General features: G+C 45.2%; 1 protein-coding gene across 4 annotated transcripts in view; it reads right to left on the bottom strand.

The window, feature by feature from the left end:
• LOC128929670 (uncharacterized) overlaps positions 1-11,864 on the bottom strand; it is a 361,144-nt gene extending 349,280 nt beyond the window's left edge. For 3 of the 4 annotated variants that reach the window (XR_013526170.1, XR_008476490.2, XM_078348518.1), the window contains exon 1: positions 11,706-11,864. The gene's annotated coding sequence lies outside the window, so the exon portion shown is untranslated. Of the gene's footprint in view, positions 1-1,270; positions 1,439-11,705 lie in introns of those variants that run through there. The other variant, XR_013526171.1, reaches the window with a different exon arrangement.
• Between the last annotated feature and the right edge of the window lie 5,347 nt (positions 11,865-17,211).

Raw genomic sequence — 17,211 nt, 5'->3', positions numbered from 1 at the left:
ATTAGAGCCATGTTCGGGAGATCAGCTGAGCATTCGGATGCAAGAGAGACTGGAGTTAGGAGACGTCGAAAGTAACATAAACTATGCACTTTGCTTTCACTTTTAACTTTTCTGTTTTCACTTTTTTTTTTTTTTTTTTTTTTTGACAGTCTTGCTCTGTTGCCCAGGCTTGAGTGCAGTGGCAGGATCTCAGCTCACTGTAGCCTCCACCTGCCAGGTTCAAGTGATTCTCCCGCCTCAGCTTCTCAAGCAGTTGGGATCACAGGTGTGTGGCAACATGCCCAGCTATTGTGTGTGTGTGTGTGTGTGTGTGTGTATTTTGTGTGTGTGTGTGTGTATTTTTAGTTTTGTTTTATTTTGTATGTTAGTTTTATTTTTTGTATATAGTTTTATTATTCTCGTTTTATTTTTTGTATATTTAATTTTTAGAGACAGGGTTTTATCATGTTGAACAGGCTGATACTCCTGAGCTCAAGTGATCCTCCCATCTTGGCCTCCCAAAGGGCAGGGATTACAGGCATGAGCCACCATGCCGGGCCTGTTTTAACTCTTTTTAAGTGTGGTTCTCTTGAGCCATGGGCAGGAATGCCCTGACCTCTCCAGTGCAGGTGTGCAGTACTGGCCTCTATAAGGGGGGGCCTCTGTAAGTCATGCCCTCTGTAAGGAAGACTACTCCAGCTGTTGAGGGCAGGTTGGTGCTGGGGAAGATCATGGACCTGACGTTTCTCAGGCCTTATTCGAGTCCCAGCACCACCACTTAATCTCTGTGGATTCTTAGGTTCTCATCTTAACTTCTCTGGACCTCAATTATTTCACCTGTAAAATAGAGACAGGGCTACCTCCCTCATGAGGCGGTTGTGACATGAGAAATGGTGTGCAAGGCATACTTAGTGGGTGGTCAATAAACAGCAGCTGCTGTGTTCATAAGGCTCCAGAGCCCGCAGGCAACGAATGGCATCAATTCTGTGCAGACCCCACACTCCAGACCCCTGCTGCGGAAGGGTGGGCCAGGAGGCAGCAGCTTCGCCCTAACCATAGCGGAGAGCTTGTCAAAAATGCAGGGTCTTGGCCCTTTCCCCCAGGCCAACGGATCCGAATCAGGGCCTGCATTTCAACAAGCTCTCAGGTGACTGGTGGTGCGTAAGATGGAGTATGAGAAGCATCTAGACCAGTAGTTTCCAGTCCTGACCTTGCATTCAAATAACCTAAGCAGCTTTAAATAACCAGTGCCCCCACCCCACCCCAGACACATTAATTCAGAATCCCAAAGAATGGTGTGAACCTAGGTAGGCTTTATTCAAAAACTGCCCAGACGTCTTTCATGTCCAGGTAGGATCAAGCCTCACTGGCTGTATCGAAATATATGAAGTCTTGAGGACCTGGTCTCATTATGGCTTTGGTGGGCTCTAGGCATCTTTGCTTCCAGGAGTCCCTTCCTCTGCAAAATAATATTAAAAATTATATTTGACTATGTCTTGGTATAAAGAGAAACATGTTGATAATACACTGTAAAATATTATCTTTAATCTAAGGCTTCCTTTTTTTAACTTCTGGTTCAAAACACAAGCAGTGACACGTTTCATAGGTCCCTGAAAACAGGCAGGCCTGAGGCACTGAGCTCCTGGATATGTTGGCCCTGCTTTGGGATATTACGTAAAGGTAAGGGTGGTAAACACAGTTAATGAGAGAAGAGAGTTCTTCATGGAGCTATAAAGCTGATGGCTCACAGAAAACCTGATCCAAGGGAGAAGAGGGAGAAGAAGAGGAGGAGGAGGAAGAAGGAGAAGAAGAGGAGAGGGAAGAAGGAAGACGGAGAGGGGAGGAGGAGGAGGAAGGAGAAGAGGAGGAGGAGGAAGAAGAAGGAGGAAGAGGAGGGGGAAGGAGGAAGACGGAGAGGGGAGGAGGAGGAGGAAGGAGGGGAGGAGGAGGAAGGAGAAGAGGAGGAGGAGGAAGAAGAGGAATAGGAAGAAGAGGAGGGAGAAGGAGGAGGAGGGGGACGAGGGGGAGAAGGAGGAGAAGAAGAAGAAAAAGAGATAGAAGAAAGAAGCGAAGGGAGGAAGGTCGGTCCAGACTTAAATAAAATTCTAACCTAATGGAGGAAGTGCTGGGGGGGGTCAAGAAACACCCGCACCTGCATCTCTACAGCTACGGTGCAGAGTCGACCCAAACAGCCCCCTTCGTACCTCTACTCACTCATCCATTCTTTTCAGCGCTCGTTCTTATGTTTGTCCAGTTCATGACAGAGCCCCACACATATGCCAAACCCCAGCAATGTAAAGAGGCCGAAGCTATCATCCTTTCCTTCTATGGGCCAAATATTTGGGGCAGGCAACCCCATGCCTCATTTATTCACGACTTTCTCAAGGATGTTAACGCAAGATTGCAAGAATGACCACACTTAATTAAAGCAACATGATCAAGAAGAAATCCACGGGAAACACGTGGAAGTGCAGCAAACGCATCAGCTATTCCCCTGTAATTGCAAGCTGTGTGGTCTGACAGCTGCTCCCAAGAGAGGCTTTTTTATTTTAGAAATATGGCCTGAAAGGGTTGGTTATGAAGGCGAATCCTTGCTAGCAGAAATTCTGAGTGGACTTTCTTCACATCATGCTGTCCAAACACAGAGATGAGATTGAAAAGAGAGCGAGGAACCAAACAGAGACCACCCCACACAATGGTAAAGTCAAAACCAGTGGAAATAAAATTCGCCTCTTCATGAGCACTTTGTTGGAAGGGGAAGGGAAGAGAAAAGTGGTATTCAGAAGTTGCATTTAAGCTGAGTAATTAGAAATACAGTACCACCATTCAATGCACAAAAGAGCAGGGAGTTTGGATGTGAAAATTAAACATTTTGAATGTGAAAGTTTCAAGTAAACAAAAGATTAATTACTATATGCATCAACTTTTGCATAAAAAAAAAAGCAGCCACCAGGCCTGCATGCTTCTCTGTGATTTCCCGTGTAAAGGATAACTCCAAACTATGAGTTTTCCATAATGAGATTTTTTTAATATGAGGAAATGTATGCAAAATATATGCAGGTGGTAACATTTCATAACTAAGATGCCTTGCCAGGCAACATGCTAGAAATCACGGAAACTCAAGAAAACATGTTCGAATCTAAATTCACATTTGGTGAATGCTTTGCTTGTTCAACACACTTTATAAATACTAACTAATGCTGCTGAAATTGATGTAAAGTATTATTTCATCCATTATAGATGCAGAGAAACTCATCTAAAGAGACCCAAATGCATCAGAGAAGGAACGTGGCAGAACGGGGCCTGGAAATCTCATGTTCTCAGAAGTCATCGTCTCAATGATGAGGTCACTGGGAAAGGACCAAACAGACCATTGTAGTTTTGTGATCCCCAAGCCACAGCTGTACATGGCCTGGGGTAGGCACTTAATGATTGCATAAGGAAAGGATGATGGGAGGCAAGAGATAAATAGGGAGGGAGGGAAGGAAAGAATGAATTGGAATGGGATTGGTAGAACAGAGAGGTTGGAGAGCATCGTGGTAAACATCTCAAGAAGTTATTCCAAGGTCTTTTCCAGGGCAAAGTGATAGAGAATATGGTGGCTTTATTAGTTTGAGGGTAAGCATTAAAGGATTTATTATATGTGTTTTAGAAATCTTGAAAAAATATAAATTTCTATGTAAGATAAAGGCTATCGATTCACATCTTGTCTTTATCTTCACTGAAGTAAGTCTTTAGTCACTTCTGTCTTTTAATGTGGGTCCATTCTTGACCTAAGGGTCTCCTCTCTTCTGGACTGTGAAGTTTCCTAGGTCTTCCTCAGAGCCCCAGTCACTCCCAGTGGGATTACCATCTCGAGCACTGGCAGGTGTCCACTCTGTCCTCCGTATACACACACAGACACGGATTAATGTCCATGCAGAGAGAACGCATGTGCATCGTGTGCTGTTCATTCAAGTGACAGCTGAAGAATGGCATCCCCATCACATTCCCAGAGTGCCCAGTCCATTACAGAGCATCTATAAACAGCCACTGCAAGAGAGCTTGGCCTTGGAGAGCACAGCATTCACCCCCTAAACAAGCACAGCTGGCAATGAGGCCTGTGGCAGGTGGAATACTGGAGGCTCCCATCAGGCTGTGGTGTGCACTGTGAGAGCTTCCACCAGTGGGAGCCTGGACAGACGCCCCGGAGGGAGGGGATGTGCTGACGAGTATCGTCCCTGAGACCTGTGGAGGTTCTGGGGAAGCTGTCCTCACAAGGATAATGGAATTGAATGGCTGCTGCTAAGTGGCATCATTTATTTGAGAAAGACAATGAAAGCCTGAGAGTTATTAATCACCAACTTGAGGTGAAGCGTGCAAGTCAGAGAACCTTCCTGGCAGCACGTGAGCAGGTAGGCTCACATCTCCTTCAGCCAGATGGCAGGAAAAGCTGAAGAGCAGGCTTAGGCCTGACTTACAAGGGCAGTGAAGCTCCAGAGAAGGCTGAACGTTCAGCCCTGACAACTCTGCCATGCCAGCAGAGGAGTGGTTGTAAAGGAGTGGGACCCTAATATTTGGGATGATGACCTAATATCCAGGTCAACATCCCCCCAACAACTGTGAGAACACTCTGGGCTTGCAGAAGGGGCCCTCTCCTCCTTGTTAAAGGCTAGTGCTCCCCCCTTGCTTAAAAATGCTGCAGGACAGGGGTCCCCAACCCCTGGGTCATGAACCAGTATCCATCCATGGCCTGTTAGGAACCAGACCTCACAGCGGGAGGTGAGCAGTGGTGAGTGAGCATCACCACCTGGGCTCTGTCTCCTGATGGATCTGCAGCAGCATGAGGTCCTCATAGGAGCACAAACCCTGTTGTGAACTATGCAGGGAAAAGGTCCAGGTTGTGAGCTCCTCATGAGAATCTAATGCCTGATGATCTGTTACCGTCTCACATCACCCCCAGGTGGGACTGTCTAGTTGCAGGAAAACAAGCTCAGGGCTCCCACTGATTCTGCGTAATTGTGAGTTGCAGAATTATTTTATTATATATTACAATGTAATAATAATAGAAATAAAGTGTACAAGAAATGTAATGTGCTTGAATCATCCTGAAAGCACCCCCCACCCCCAGTCTGTGGAAAGATTGTCTTCCATGAAACCAGTCCCTGGTGCCAGAAAGACTGGGGACGCCTGCTACAGAAGCTCTGCCCCACAAGTCGACGTAGGCATCTTCTGAGGCACGCACCTCTGGGTCTCTGCCCCCACTTCCCCTCCCACCAGCCAGGCTGATCATGAGATTCAGGTCACAGCAGTACATAGATGGGGAAGTGCAGGAAATGCCTGCTACAGGAAGAAAGGCCCCCAGAGAAGCTGCAGGGCCTCACCAAGAGGCATGGGCAGGAACTGGGAGAATGTGTGGGGCTAGGTTCTGAGGGTGTGAGACTAGGACGGGCAGAACCAACGCTTGGAATAGGGAGGGTTTATCAGTGTGGGCCTGCCCATCCATGACCCAGGGTTGTAAACTCTGACAAGGCCCCTAAGCAGTGCTAACATGCTCTAGGAGGGGCTCCTAGGAGCTTGGAGGAAGCAAAGGTCTGCACTAAGTTAAGCAGAAATGCCTGGGCCACCCTCCTGCCCATGAGGGAAGGGACAGAAAGGCTCAGAGGAGTGTACCCTTTAGAGTAGGTCCAGCACATCAGCTCAGAAAGCCAACCATGCTCTTCAGCCACAGAACATGCCAGTTACCAATCAGATAAAGAACACACTGCCAAGAGGGACCCTGCTGAACCACACAGGGTGGCTATGCTGCTGTTACAGAACTAGACTCCTGAATGCAAAGAAGGTCGATGGAATCCCACAACAGAAGCTAGTGTGTCACTGGGCAGGGAGCAAGGTGGGCACAGTGACACAGGGCATCAAACCTGGAGTGGCAGCTGGAGCACCCGACCCAGCAGCAGGAATGAACACACCTGCCACAGGGTAGTTATATGGCAGCTGAAAGGGCACCTCACAATCCACGCATCCTTAACAAAAGCTTTTCTCAAGGAAAACTCGTCAGGAGGCTGCAGGAAACTGACCAATAGAAAGCCACATTTCAGCTCTGGGGCTGAGCATTTTCAGACCTGGAACCTACTGACAGAGAAAGAGGCTGAGCACCGGGAGGAAGGACCCTCCAACATCACAGCAGTGTCTACACAAACATTCTCCCCCAGATCCTCTACAAAGAGATGCATGTCATTTAAGGACCAATGGGCACAGGATCTGAGATGACATTGGTACCCAGGGAGCTACACCTGGTCCTGAACCCTCTGTTAGAGTAGAGGTGTGCAGAGGCCAGTTTTGAAGGAAGAGCTCACCAGGTCCAGCTCACAATTACTCCCCTAGGTCCACAGAACCAACCAGGAGCCCCTTCCCCAGCCTCCAAATGTAGAATTCAAACTGACTTTTGAAATTGGTAAAACTGCCACATCAGTTTCTAGTAGTCAATGGCAAGAGCTACCCCCATGGGTAAGCTCAAGTGGACGCCCCCCCCACCCCTAAACACATACTCCAATGCAGAAAATCAAAAATAACATTACATCCCATAGGAAATGCCAGAGATTAAACACCTAGAGGATGCAGGGGCTGTACCAGCACATCCCTATTGAATTCACCATCTGGCCCCAGAAAATCCTGACAGACTCTAGAGGATGACAACGGACATCCACAACTCACCCAGGCAGTTGCTGTTTGTAACCAGCGGGGAGCAGCTTTCCTGGTGCAGGTGAGCTCAGTGGCCTCTGGCCCAGAAATGCAGCCTGTTCCAGGTGAACGCATTCTTTTCCACCCTTATCAGGAAGGAGAACCAGAACAGGCTGCATTCATGTGGGACACCTGGCAGGCTGCTTGGGAGAAGAAAGCCAGATCCGAAGATTGAGGCAAGCTCAGGGGAGCAGCACGTGATGGGTGCAGGACATGGGTGCAGAGTACACTCACTGGAGCACAAGCACCGCTGGGAAGAACGAAGCAGTCAAGGATACAGCTGGCCAGGTGCTGCCGGCCCCTGTCACTGCCACCATGGTGCTGACACAACACGCAGTTTGTTGACTAGAATCAAGGCATCACCCGCTTACAGTCTGACCTTTCCTGCCCAAGGGCTTCGGCCAGCTCCACTGCCCCAGGGACCATGGCATGTTTGATTTGCCAGCACAGAACCCTACAAAACAATGCATCAGACCAAGCGTCCTACCTTGCAACAGAGGCGGGATCATGAGATCCATGGCCATCCTTTTGGGACCTACCACCCTCCAGAAAGCAGCTGGCCTGATAAAAACCATGAAACTGTCTTTCAAAAATGTAGCTGAGGCTGGGCACAGTAGCTCATGCCTGTAATCTAGGCCAGGAGTTCAAGACCAGCCTGGCCAACATGGTGAAACTGTCTCTACTAAAATTACAAAAATTAGCCAGGTGTGGTGGTGTATGCCTATAATCCCAGCTGCTCTGGAGGCTGAAACAAGAGAATTGCTTCAAAACAGGAGGCAGAGGTTGCAGTGAGTTGAGACTGCACCACTGCACTCCAGCCTGGGTGATAGAGTGAGACTCTATCTAAAAAGAAAAAAAAAAAAAAAGATGTAATTGAAATGGCAGCTTGTAAGCTGATCCACTGCAAGAATGGCACGCAGCAAAATCAATGATCATCAAATAGTACTATGTCCCCAGTAGGTAGAACACGTAGATTCTGAAACAATGGGCTGAATGTAGGAGCAGCCACACCATTACTCCCACTCCAGGAGTCTGTATGTCATCGTGTCCTACCACTCTGGACACACTAAAACAGACATCAGGCTCCCAAAAGTGGCCTGCGTCTGCACTCTGGGCCCCTTGCAGCAAGCATCCAGTAGGCAAGGAAAGGAAGTGCCAGCCTGAGGGATGGCAGGAGCATTCTCAGGAGGATAAAGCTGCTGCGTGACGCGGACAGGGAAGACTCCATTCGGCACTCAGGAGACCCATCGAGGGGTTGCCTCAGACTCCCTCATCCACACTTGATGGTGAATGGACAAGAGCAGCTGCCATGGCCAGAGGAGGATGTGATGGAGGCATGAGGTCTGGGCCATCCCTCCAGGTAGGCCACCTGGAGATCGGGACTAGAGATGGAGAATTTTCAGCACAGAGGCAGTGGCTGATGCTAGGAGAGACTGTAGGAACCTCAGAACACTGTGAGGAGACGCTAGCAGAGGATCAGGTAGGAAGCGGCTATCGCATCGATCAAGGTAACAGAGTCTGAAACCTGTAATGCTATCGTGGGAATGGCCCGTCCCATCCCCCGTCAACATCAATAACAACAAAAAAATGAACGACCCACAGGACTTGCAGGCCTGAAGAAGTGCGATGCTGCCTGGTCAGCGTTTACGCTGCTATACGAATTCGCTCGTTTCGCGGTTCTCATTCAACTCTGTGTTGTGCTCTGCTGCCTTCTACCCTCAACAATAAAAGAACATAAAATTCAGTTAATACGTGCATTTTCATTACGAACTAAAGAAACTACCCTTATTTTACCTGTTATGTTTTTAAACTCTGAGGAATTGGGATAATTTGGGGAAGGTGGCTATTGTGGGAGGTTCCAAGCCTACCCAGTCTCTGCTCTAGCACCTTTGGGGAAGCACATCTGTCCCCGAGAGCTGCCCACGTGCATGGAGCCTGCAGGCAGCCCTGCAGCCAGCGGGAGATGGTTCTGCTTTACAGACCCACACATTTGCAAAAAAAACCACACCATCGATTTCCCTTGCTCACCAACATAGTTCTTCATTCATAAAGATTCAACCCCAAATCATCAGGTGTTTGAGGAAAATAAATAAATAAACCGTTAGAAGTCTAGATAAAGACACAGAACAACAGCCCCTGGTGAAAAGAGGAAAAATTACTGGACAGAAAAGAACTTTAAAAAGATGTCAGTGGCAAGGTCAGAGAGACTGGCTGTGCCGTTACAGCCGTCCCCAGAGAACACACTGGTTTAGGAAAGGAGGAAGCGCAGAACCAGAAAGTATCTAGGAAATTTAAAATCTATTTGTGAACATTAAATATTCAGGGTACAGGCTTAATTAAAATCTGAACACAGCTAAAGACCAAGTTACTGAAGACCGATAGCACAAGCTAAACAAGACAGGGAGAAAGAAAATATGAAAGGAAAATGAAAATGCAGAGAAGTGAAACCCGGAAGGTTCAATATCACCTAATCTCTCTCCAGAAGCAGATAACAAAGTGAGGAAAAGGATGAGTTTAAGAGCGTTTTAAAAAGACCTACATATATCCTGGTAATATTTCAGAACCCCAAGGCTAAAATAAAAACCCTAAATGCTTCTAGAGGGGAAACAAAGCCTATAAGGAATAAGAAGTCACTTGGCCTCAGATTTATCAGTAGAATGTAACATTAGAAGATAAAGGAACAAACATTCAAAAATTTTAAGGGAAAGTTCTTGTGAAACTAAAATTACATTCCAAACCATCAATCGAGTGGGGCAGTGGAAAATAAAGATATTTTCGGAGTTGTAAGACTCAGAAAGTTTTACTTCCCTTTCTGGAAAAAAAAAAAAAAAATCACAGAGCAGTAAACGCCCTGCAGGTACTCTTCTCAGTACTTTTCATGTGGCGAAACTCCCTGAACCTCCACACCAATACAAAATGAAAATCCGAATTTTACAGATGAGAAAGTCGTTGGACAGAGAGGGTTACACTCTGGCAAAATGAAGAAGAAACTCAAGGGAAAAGACGCTATGCAATTTAACCCATGGTGAACCATGGAGGAGAGCAATGGAAACAAGTCTGAGGTTGACCGCTATGCTGCCCGCCTAGAAAGCAAGTGACCAACTCAAAGAGAAAGTAGGGGGGCTTGAGGCCTTCTAGACAGAAACAAACCCAATTACATATATTGCTTGATTAAAAACCTGGAAAGTCTAAAAGATGCATCTGTTTCCTCCCTCAGTGGTTAGAAAAAGCAAACAAAGGCCGGGCGTGGTGGCTCACGCCTGTAATCCCAGCACTTTGGGATGCCGAGGCGGGTGGATCACGAGGTCAAGAGATCGAGACCATCCTGGTCAACATGGTGAAACCCCGTCTCTACTAAAAATACAAAAAATTAGCTGGGCATGGTGATGTGTGCCTGTAATCCCAGCTACTCAGGAGGCTGAGGCAGGAGAATTGCCTGAACCCTGGAGGCGGAGGTTGCGGTGAGCCGAGATTGCGCCATTGCACTCCAGCCTGGGTAACAAGAGCGAAACTCCGTCTCAAAAAAAAGAAAAAGCAAACAAAAAGGAAGCAAGGGACACTAAGGTGGGGGCGGGGGAGATAGCTCCATAAAACTTGCATGGACCAAACATGGAGCAAATTTAAAGGTGGCCTAATTTTGAGCAATGGTTGTAGTTTTAAGAAAAGTGAAAATACATTGAATCTTGACCCTTGGAAGATTATCCTTCAAATAGCACGATTCCGTGACATGAGTACTTTTATTTGTTTTGCAATGAACGTTTTTAAATAATCATAATAAAATAAATGGTATATTTTAACTTTTTATTTTTATCACGGATTTTAAAAGCATAGAAAATGTAATTACAGTAAAACATACACATATTTTAAATCCTGATGATGTAAAAATAATGGCATAGCCAGCCAGAAAGGGAAGAGAGGTGGGACGGATAAGGGAAGAGAGGTGGGACGGATGAGGGCGCTAATTTTCTCACTGACAGATAACATCTACAGTGGATGGAACTACAACACCGAAGGTACAATCCATGAACCAAATAGGTAATAAGCTAGACTTCATTAAAATCTTAAAAACTTGTTCTGCAAAAGATACTGTCAAGACAATGAGAAGAAAAAAAATGGAAAAACATGTATCTGCAAAAGACATGTCTGACAAAGGACTGTCACCCAAAATATACAAAGAACTCTTAAAACTCAACAAGCAAGCAAGCAGCCCAACTGTAAAACAGACCAAAGACCTGGACACTTCACCAAAGAAGACATACAGCTTGCAAGTAAGCATATAACATCACGTGTCACTAGGGAATTGCAAATTAAAACAATGAGATATACACATAATAGGTAATAACAATAATCTCCACTATTCGAATAGTGCAGATCTAAAGCTGAAGGGTCAAGAAATAGAGAAGCACGTTACTTAAAGTTTTGAAGCTACAGATAGATTTTACAATAAATACATTATCAGCAAGAATCAACACATGGAAGAGAGATGGTAGAGTACGGAAGGGCCCTCAATTATTTATCTGTCCTAGTGAGGAGTTAATATACACTGTCCAAAGCTGACTGATCAAGAATAAGGTAAAAATAATTTGAGATGAAGTTCTGATGATAATGCCTAAAACCAGTGAGAGCAAGAGTACTTATCTTTGGGGCATGGGTGTCCAAGCCTGCGGAGATGCCTAGAAAGAGACTTACTTTATTCTGTATCCTTCTGGCTGCTTGGATTTTTTTTTTTTTAATAGTGTGCGTGTAGTATTTTCATAATTTAAAAAGCAATTTTTTAATCAGTAATTTTTCTGTTAGGGAAGAAAACAGCTGAAGGATTAAGTTTATGGAAATTTTTTCTAGAAGCTTAATAATAGATGTCAATAACAAAGCATCACTGAAAATAATGTATTTTTGAATTTTGAAATGCCTCTTAAGTTTTTCTCAAATTGCAAATCTCCCTGAGGGTGTTCCTCCAAGTCCTACTTATCAGACGTACTACTAAGTTTAAATTATAAAATTCTTACCTGTAATTGAAGCCAGCTGCAACCTTTTTGACAAGGCCTAATTGCCGATAATGATTTAAGTGCTCCAAATTCACGTGCCACGATTGTTTTAAATAGGGGAACCTCTCACAGCTTTCTCTGAAAAGAACTGTTCATCTTTGCTGCTGACTTATCAAATCCTTCAGTCACCTGTTTGCCATCATTTTCATGAGTTGATAACGTGTTTATTAGAGTCATAATGTGCAGGTGGAAGAATAAAGGTCTCATTTGATGGCACTGGAATTTCATCTAACATTTCTACATGGAAAAAGCTGTAACAAGCCTCAGGCTTGGCTTAGCAGAGAAAGACAATAAAGGCAGGCATTATTTTTTTAATTTGAAGCAAATGAAAAGTTAGCATTTGGCCGGGCACGGTGGCTCACGCCTGTAATCCCAGCACTTTGGGATGCCGAGGCGGGTGGATCACGAGGTCAAGAGATCGAGACCATCCTGGTCAACATGGTGAAACCCCGTCTCTACTAAAAATACAAAACATTAGCTGGGCATGGTGGCGCATGCCTGTAATCCCAGCTACTCGGGAGGCTGAGGCAGGAGAATTGCCTGAACCCAGGAGGCGGAGGTTGCGGTGAGCCGAGATCGCGCCATTGCACTCCAGCCTGGGTAACAAGAGCGAAACTTCGTCTCAAAAAAAAAGAAAAGTTAGCATTTATTTAACATCAGTAACTTTAGATGACATGACTTGTAATGTCCCCTTAGCCTGCTGCAAATCAAGGATCCCTGGTGCTAAACAACAGACAGGGGGCTGCTGCTGGGGATGGCTCCTCCTCGCCCCCGCCTCCCTGACTCCTTTCACTGCATCTCATCTTTTCTTCTCTTCCTCAGCATTGCAGCAGTTCCCCTTGGCTGCTCATGTTACAACAGCTGGTTGACAGGAAAGGAGCAGTTTGGCAGCATATATTCAAAAGTGAACATAACCTTTCACTTTGCAATTCTACCACTAAAAAATTATCTAAAGAAAATAAGAATGGATAGGCCACACATGGTGGTTCACACCTGCAATCCCACCATTTTGGGAGGCTGAGGTGGGCAGATGACCTGAGGTGAGGAGTTCGAGACCAGCCTGACCAACACGGAGGAAACCCTCATCTCTAATAAAAATACAAAATTAGCCAGGCATGGTGGCTCATGCCTGTAATCACAGCTACTCAGGAGGCTGAGGCAGGAGACTTGCTTGAACCTGGGAGGCGCAGGTTGTGGTGAGCTGAGATCACACCATTGCACTTCAGCCTGGGCAATAGGAGTGAAACTCTGGGAGGGAGGGAGGGAGGGAGGGACGGAGAGAGGAAATAAGAATGGATCATGTGCAAATTCCTAGCTGCAAGGATTTCAATCAAAGTATTGCTTATAATGCTAGGGAACTGGGAACAATCTGAAGTGTCAGCCACAGGCAGCTGGTCTAACTCCTGAGAGTTCAGACATGGGGACGAAGGACACCTGGACTCCATGGCCTGGAAAACTGTTTTCAGAAAGAGGTCCGATCCAGACTCCTAGAGAGGGTTCTTGGATCTAGTGCAAGAAAAAATTTGAGGTGAGTCCACAGAGTAAAATGAAAGCAAGTTTATTAAAAACATAAAGGACTAAAAGAAAGGTGGGCCATGGAAGGGAACTCCACAGGCAGAGCAGCCTTAGGGCTGCTGGTTGCCCATTTCTACAGTTATTTCTTGATTATATGCTAAATGAGGGGTAGGTTATTCATGCCTCCCCTTTTTAGACCATACAGGGTAACTTCCTGATGTTGCCATGGCATTTGTAAACTGTCATGGCGCTGGTGGGACCGTAGCAGTGAGAATGATCAGAGGTCACTCTCATCACCATCTTGGTTTTGGTGGGTTTTGGCTGGCTTCTTTACTGCAAACGTTTTATCAGTAAGGTCTTTGTGACCTGTGCCAACTTCCATCTCATCCTGTGACTTAGAATGCCTTAACCTTCTGGGAATGCAACTCAGAAGTCCTCAGCCACATTTTACCCAGCTCCTATTCAAGATGGAGTTGCTCTGCTTCAAACACCTCTGACACTTACAAGGGTGTGACCTTTAGCCAACTGCTTAAGCACTGTCAGGCTCAAAATCCTCCTGCGTCAAATGAGAACAACAGCACCTTACTCATCTGATCACTGGGGGATCAAAAGTCCTCAGGAACACAAAACGCTCCGCACAGTGCCTGGCCTGTTGTCGGTATCTGATAAATGCCATTTTATGATAATAGTGATCATAATAAGGCTTGTTCTAGTATTAAACCATAACAATCATGTTGAAGGGTAAGACAGACTGAGGGAAAGAAACATCCCTGTGGGAATTCAAGTCAGGAATCAAAAAAGTAGCTGTTCGTGACCTCATTAAAGTAACAGATGCAAAATAAAAGACAAATGATCAAGGCAAAAAGTTAATGGCGATTATTCCTGAGAGGTAGAATTATGCTGATTTTATTTTCTTTTTGATTCTCTGTATGTAAAACTTTCTACAAAGAAAGAATTTTACTTTACTAATTAAGATAAATGATATTTTTTAATTCATTCTTTAGATGACTGTAGTTCACAGACTTTCAGAACCAGAAGACACTTTAAGTATGATGTACAGAACTGAAGCATCTAGAATGGAGTGCTGCCCCCACTGGATCCTGAAGGGAAGTAGCCCCAGAGCCCAGGGGTCCCCACAGCCTCTCAGTGTAATTGGAATTAGACTCAAGGCATAGTTATCTGGGCATCTGTAAGGACTAAATCTTGGCTATCCCCTTTTATCCCAGATACGTGGACTGGCACATGGTAGGATGTCAGTAAGTATTTGTTGAGTGAATACAGATATGAATACGAGTCACCTGTGCTCTCATAAGCGTTAGAAGACATGTGAACAGCTCTGAAAGCATCAGTTAGTCTCCTGGGGGTATTTGAGAAGCTTCCAAGTGAAGAAATAGAGAAATCAGGTCCCAGAAGGTGAATTCAACTGAGTTCTGCCAGACTGATTGAACCAGAGTGAATCCATCTTCAATAGGGGCTTGGTAAAATGAGGCAGAGACCAGCTAGGCTGCATTCCCAGGAGGTTAGGCATTCTTAGTCACACGATCAGATAGGAAGTTGGCACAGGTCACAAAGTGGATGAGACGGAAGGGCGGCACAACAAACAAGTCACAAAGACCCCACTGGTAAAACAGGATGCAGTAAAGAAGCTGGTTGAAACCCACCAAAACCAAGACAGTCATCCTCAGTGCTCATCATACGCTATCATAATGAACTGCGTGCTAAAAGACACTCCCACCCGTGCCATGACCATTTAGAAAGGCCATGCAATGTCTAGAAGTTACCCTATATGGTCCAAAAGGAAGAGGAACACGCACTTCCAGGATATCTCTGCCCCTTTCCAGGAAAACTCATGAATAATCCACCCATTGTTTCCCAGATGATCAAGAAATAACCATTAAAATAGCCAACCAGCAGCCCTCGGGGCTACTCTCTCTAGGGCACTCCATTCTTTTGTTTCTTTGCTTCTCTGATAAACTGCTTTCACTTACTCTGCTTTCCCTTTACTCTGTGGACTCCTCCCTGTAGACTCTTGCATAGGATCCAAGAACTCGCTCTTAGGGTCCATATCAGGACCCCTTTCCAGTAACAGTTCCAGACCAGGTAAACAGCCGTGGAACTTAAAACACACTTTGAGTTGGAGAAGAGGCTTCTGTCCTCACCTGGCAAAACCTAACGTCTGTGCAGGAAAATGTGCACGGAAGAAAGCAGGAAAGGCCACTTTCCAGGCCAGGTGGTGATTTGAGAGAGTGATTTAAGATACATTGCTAATAGCTGATAATGGTTTAATAGTTTCTTTCTTTCTATTTTTTTTTTTTCTTTCTGTCCAGGTAACATTTTCATTTTCACCATCAGGGCCTCTCTAACTTCACCCCTCCTCAGGAGAGAATTGCAGGTAATTAGGGCAGTCAGCAGGAGGGATCTCAAGGCAGAAGGGCCTCTCAGGCCTCTGTAAATCACCTTCTCTGACAGCTGACTTCCCCACTGGCCTGCAGCTTGCCAGGGATACCATAAAAGATACCTATACGCCCTGTCAGCAAGCACCCAACCCAGCCCAGTCCCACCCTCTCCAACAAACATGCTCTTAGGGACATTTTTATGAGGGATTTTTTTTTTCATTTAATCACATTATCCATTTCATCTGCTCTTCTGTACCTCTTACAATTAGGGAGAGGTTGAAAGAGATTTAAAAAAAAAACACAGTCACTGATTTCCCAAGACTTGATTTTTCACCTCTAGTGCCCTCTCATAAGCGCTTAAGACGTTACACTTTGTTCTGCTGGGACCCATTATTTCCCTGGGAGACTCGATGTCTGTTTTGATAGGAGCAATTTATCACCCTGGCGAAATCATACTACTGTTTGGAAGGCAGGGCCAGGATTTATGAATCCTTTTTCACCGAGAATGAATTTAATTCCCAGGGGTGGAAGTGGTATTAAAAGATTTGGCCGGCTGCACCTGTGGCATCTGAGACGGTGGCTTCCAATATGAGTGGCGTGTTCACCCCCGTCCTGTGCTATGAAAGCTTTCACTTTCCTAATGGAGGAACCTCCATGAGGGCATGAAATTCAATTCCGTTGGGTGTGAAACAGTGGCTGTACTTAATAATGAATTCACATCAATAAAATTGACTTGTAGAGCATTTCACTCTATTTTTAGAGCATATGGGTCTTTAAACTCTTATTTACTGAAGACGCTTTTTCAAAATATCCATTTTTAAAGCACCAAGCCAATTAATGATATATTGGGACCAATTCCTTCTTGCCATTTATAGTGTTCTGTTTCCTTGCATGTGTTATAGCCCAGGTAAGGTGTCACAGGGAGCACCTTGGAATCACCTGGGGAGCCTGACAAGCTATTCATCAGGCTGGTCCCTACCCCAAAAGTGTTTAAAACAAGGTCTAGGTACAGTCTCAGCATCAGGAATTTTGTTTACGCTTCCCAGGTGATTCTAGTGTATAATCAAGTTTGAGAACCACCGCTGTAAGATATTGTTTGATATTTTTGAAACAAGCATAGCTGTTTCAAATAAGACAGCCTTCCTACAAATGATCATCTATTTTAAATACACCAAGCATGACTTCCTGCACTGTTTCATTGGTCTAGCTGGTAACTGGAGAAACATGTCTTACATCATCATGGACAAACCTATGGTTTCCATAATGAATTGTCTTTACTGTCCTTGAGCTTGTGTGCAAGTCAACAATTCTTGCTAACGGCAGTACTTTTGCTCTGTGGATTATTTCCAACCCATTAAAGAGCTTACCTGCATCGCTTCAATCTCATGCATTACTACTGAATATTCATTCATTGTACCCAGTCACGGTCACTCTCTTCGGCCCGTACCTATACTCATATTCTCTGCTCCTCACTCATCATGCACCCACCCATCCACCTAACCTTCCATCCACTCCACCCTTTGTTTGGCACTGGTATTACAATGATGAATGAAACA

This window comes from Callithrix jacchus, chromosome 14 (genome assembly GCF_049354715.1).
Source record: "Callithrix jacchus isolate 240 chromosome 14, calJac240_pri, whole genome shotgun sequence".
Classification (NCBI taxonomy): domain Eukaryota; kingdom Metazoa; phylum Chordata; class Mammalia; order Primates; family Cebidae; genus Callithrix; species Callithrix jacchus.
This window is presented reverse-complemented; position numbering and strand designations above follow the sequence as displayed.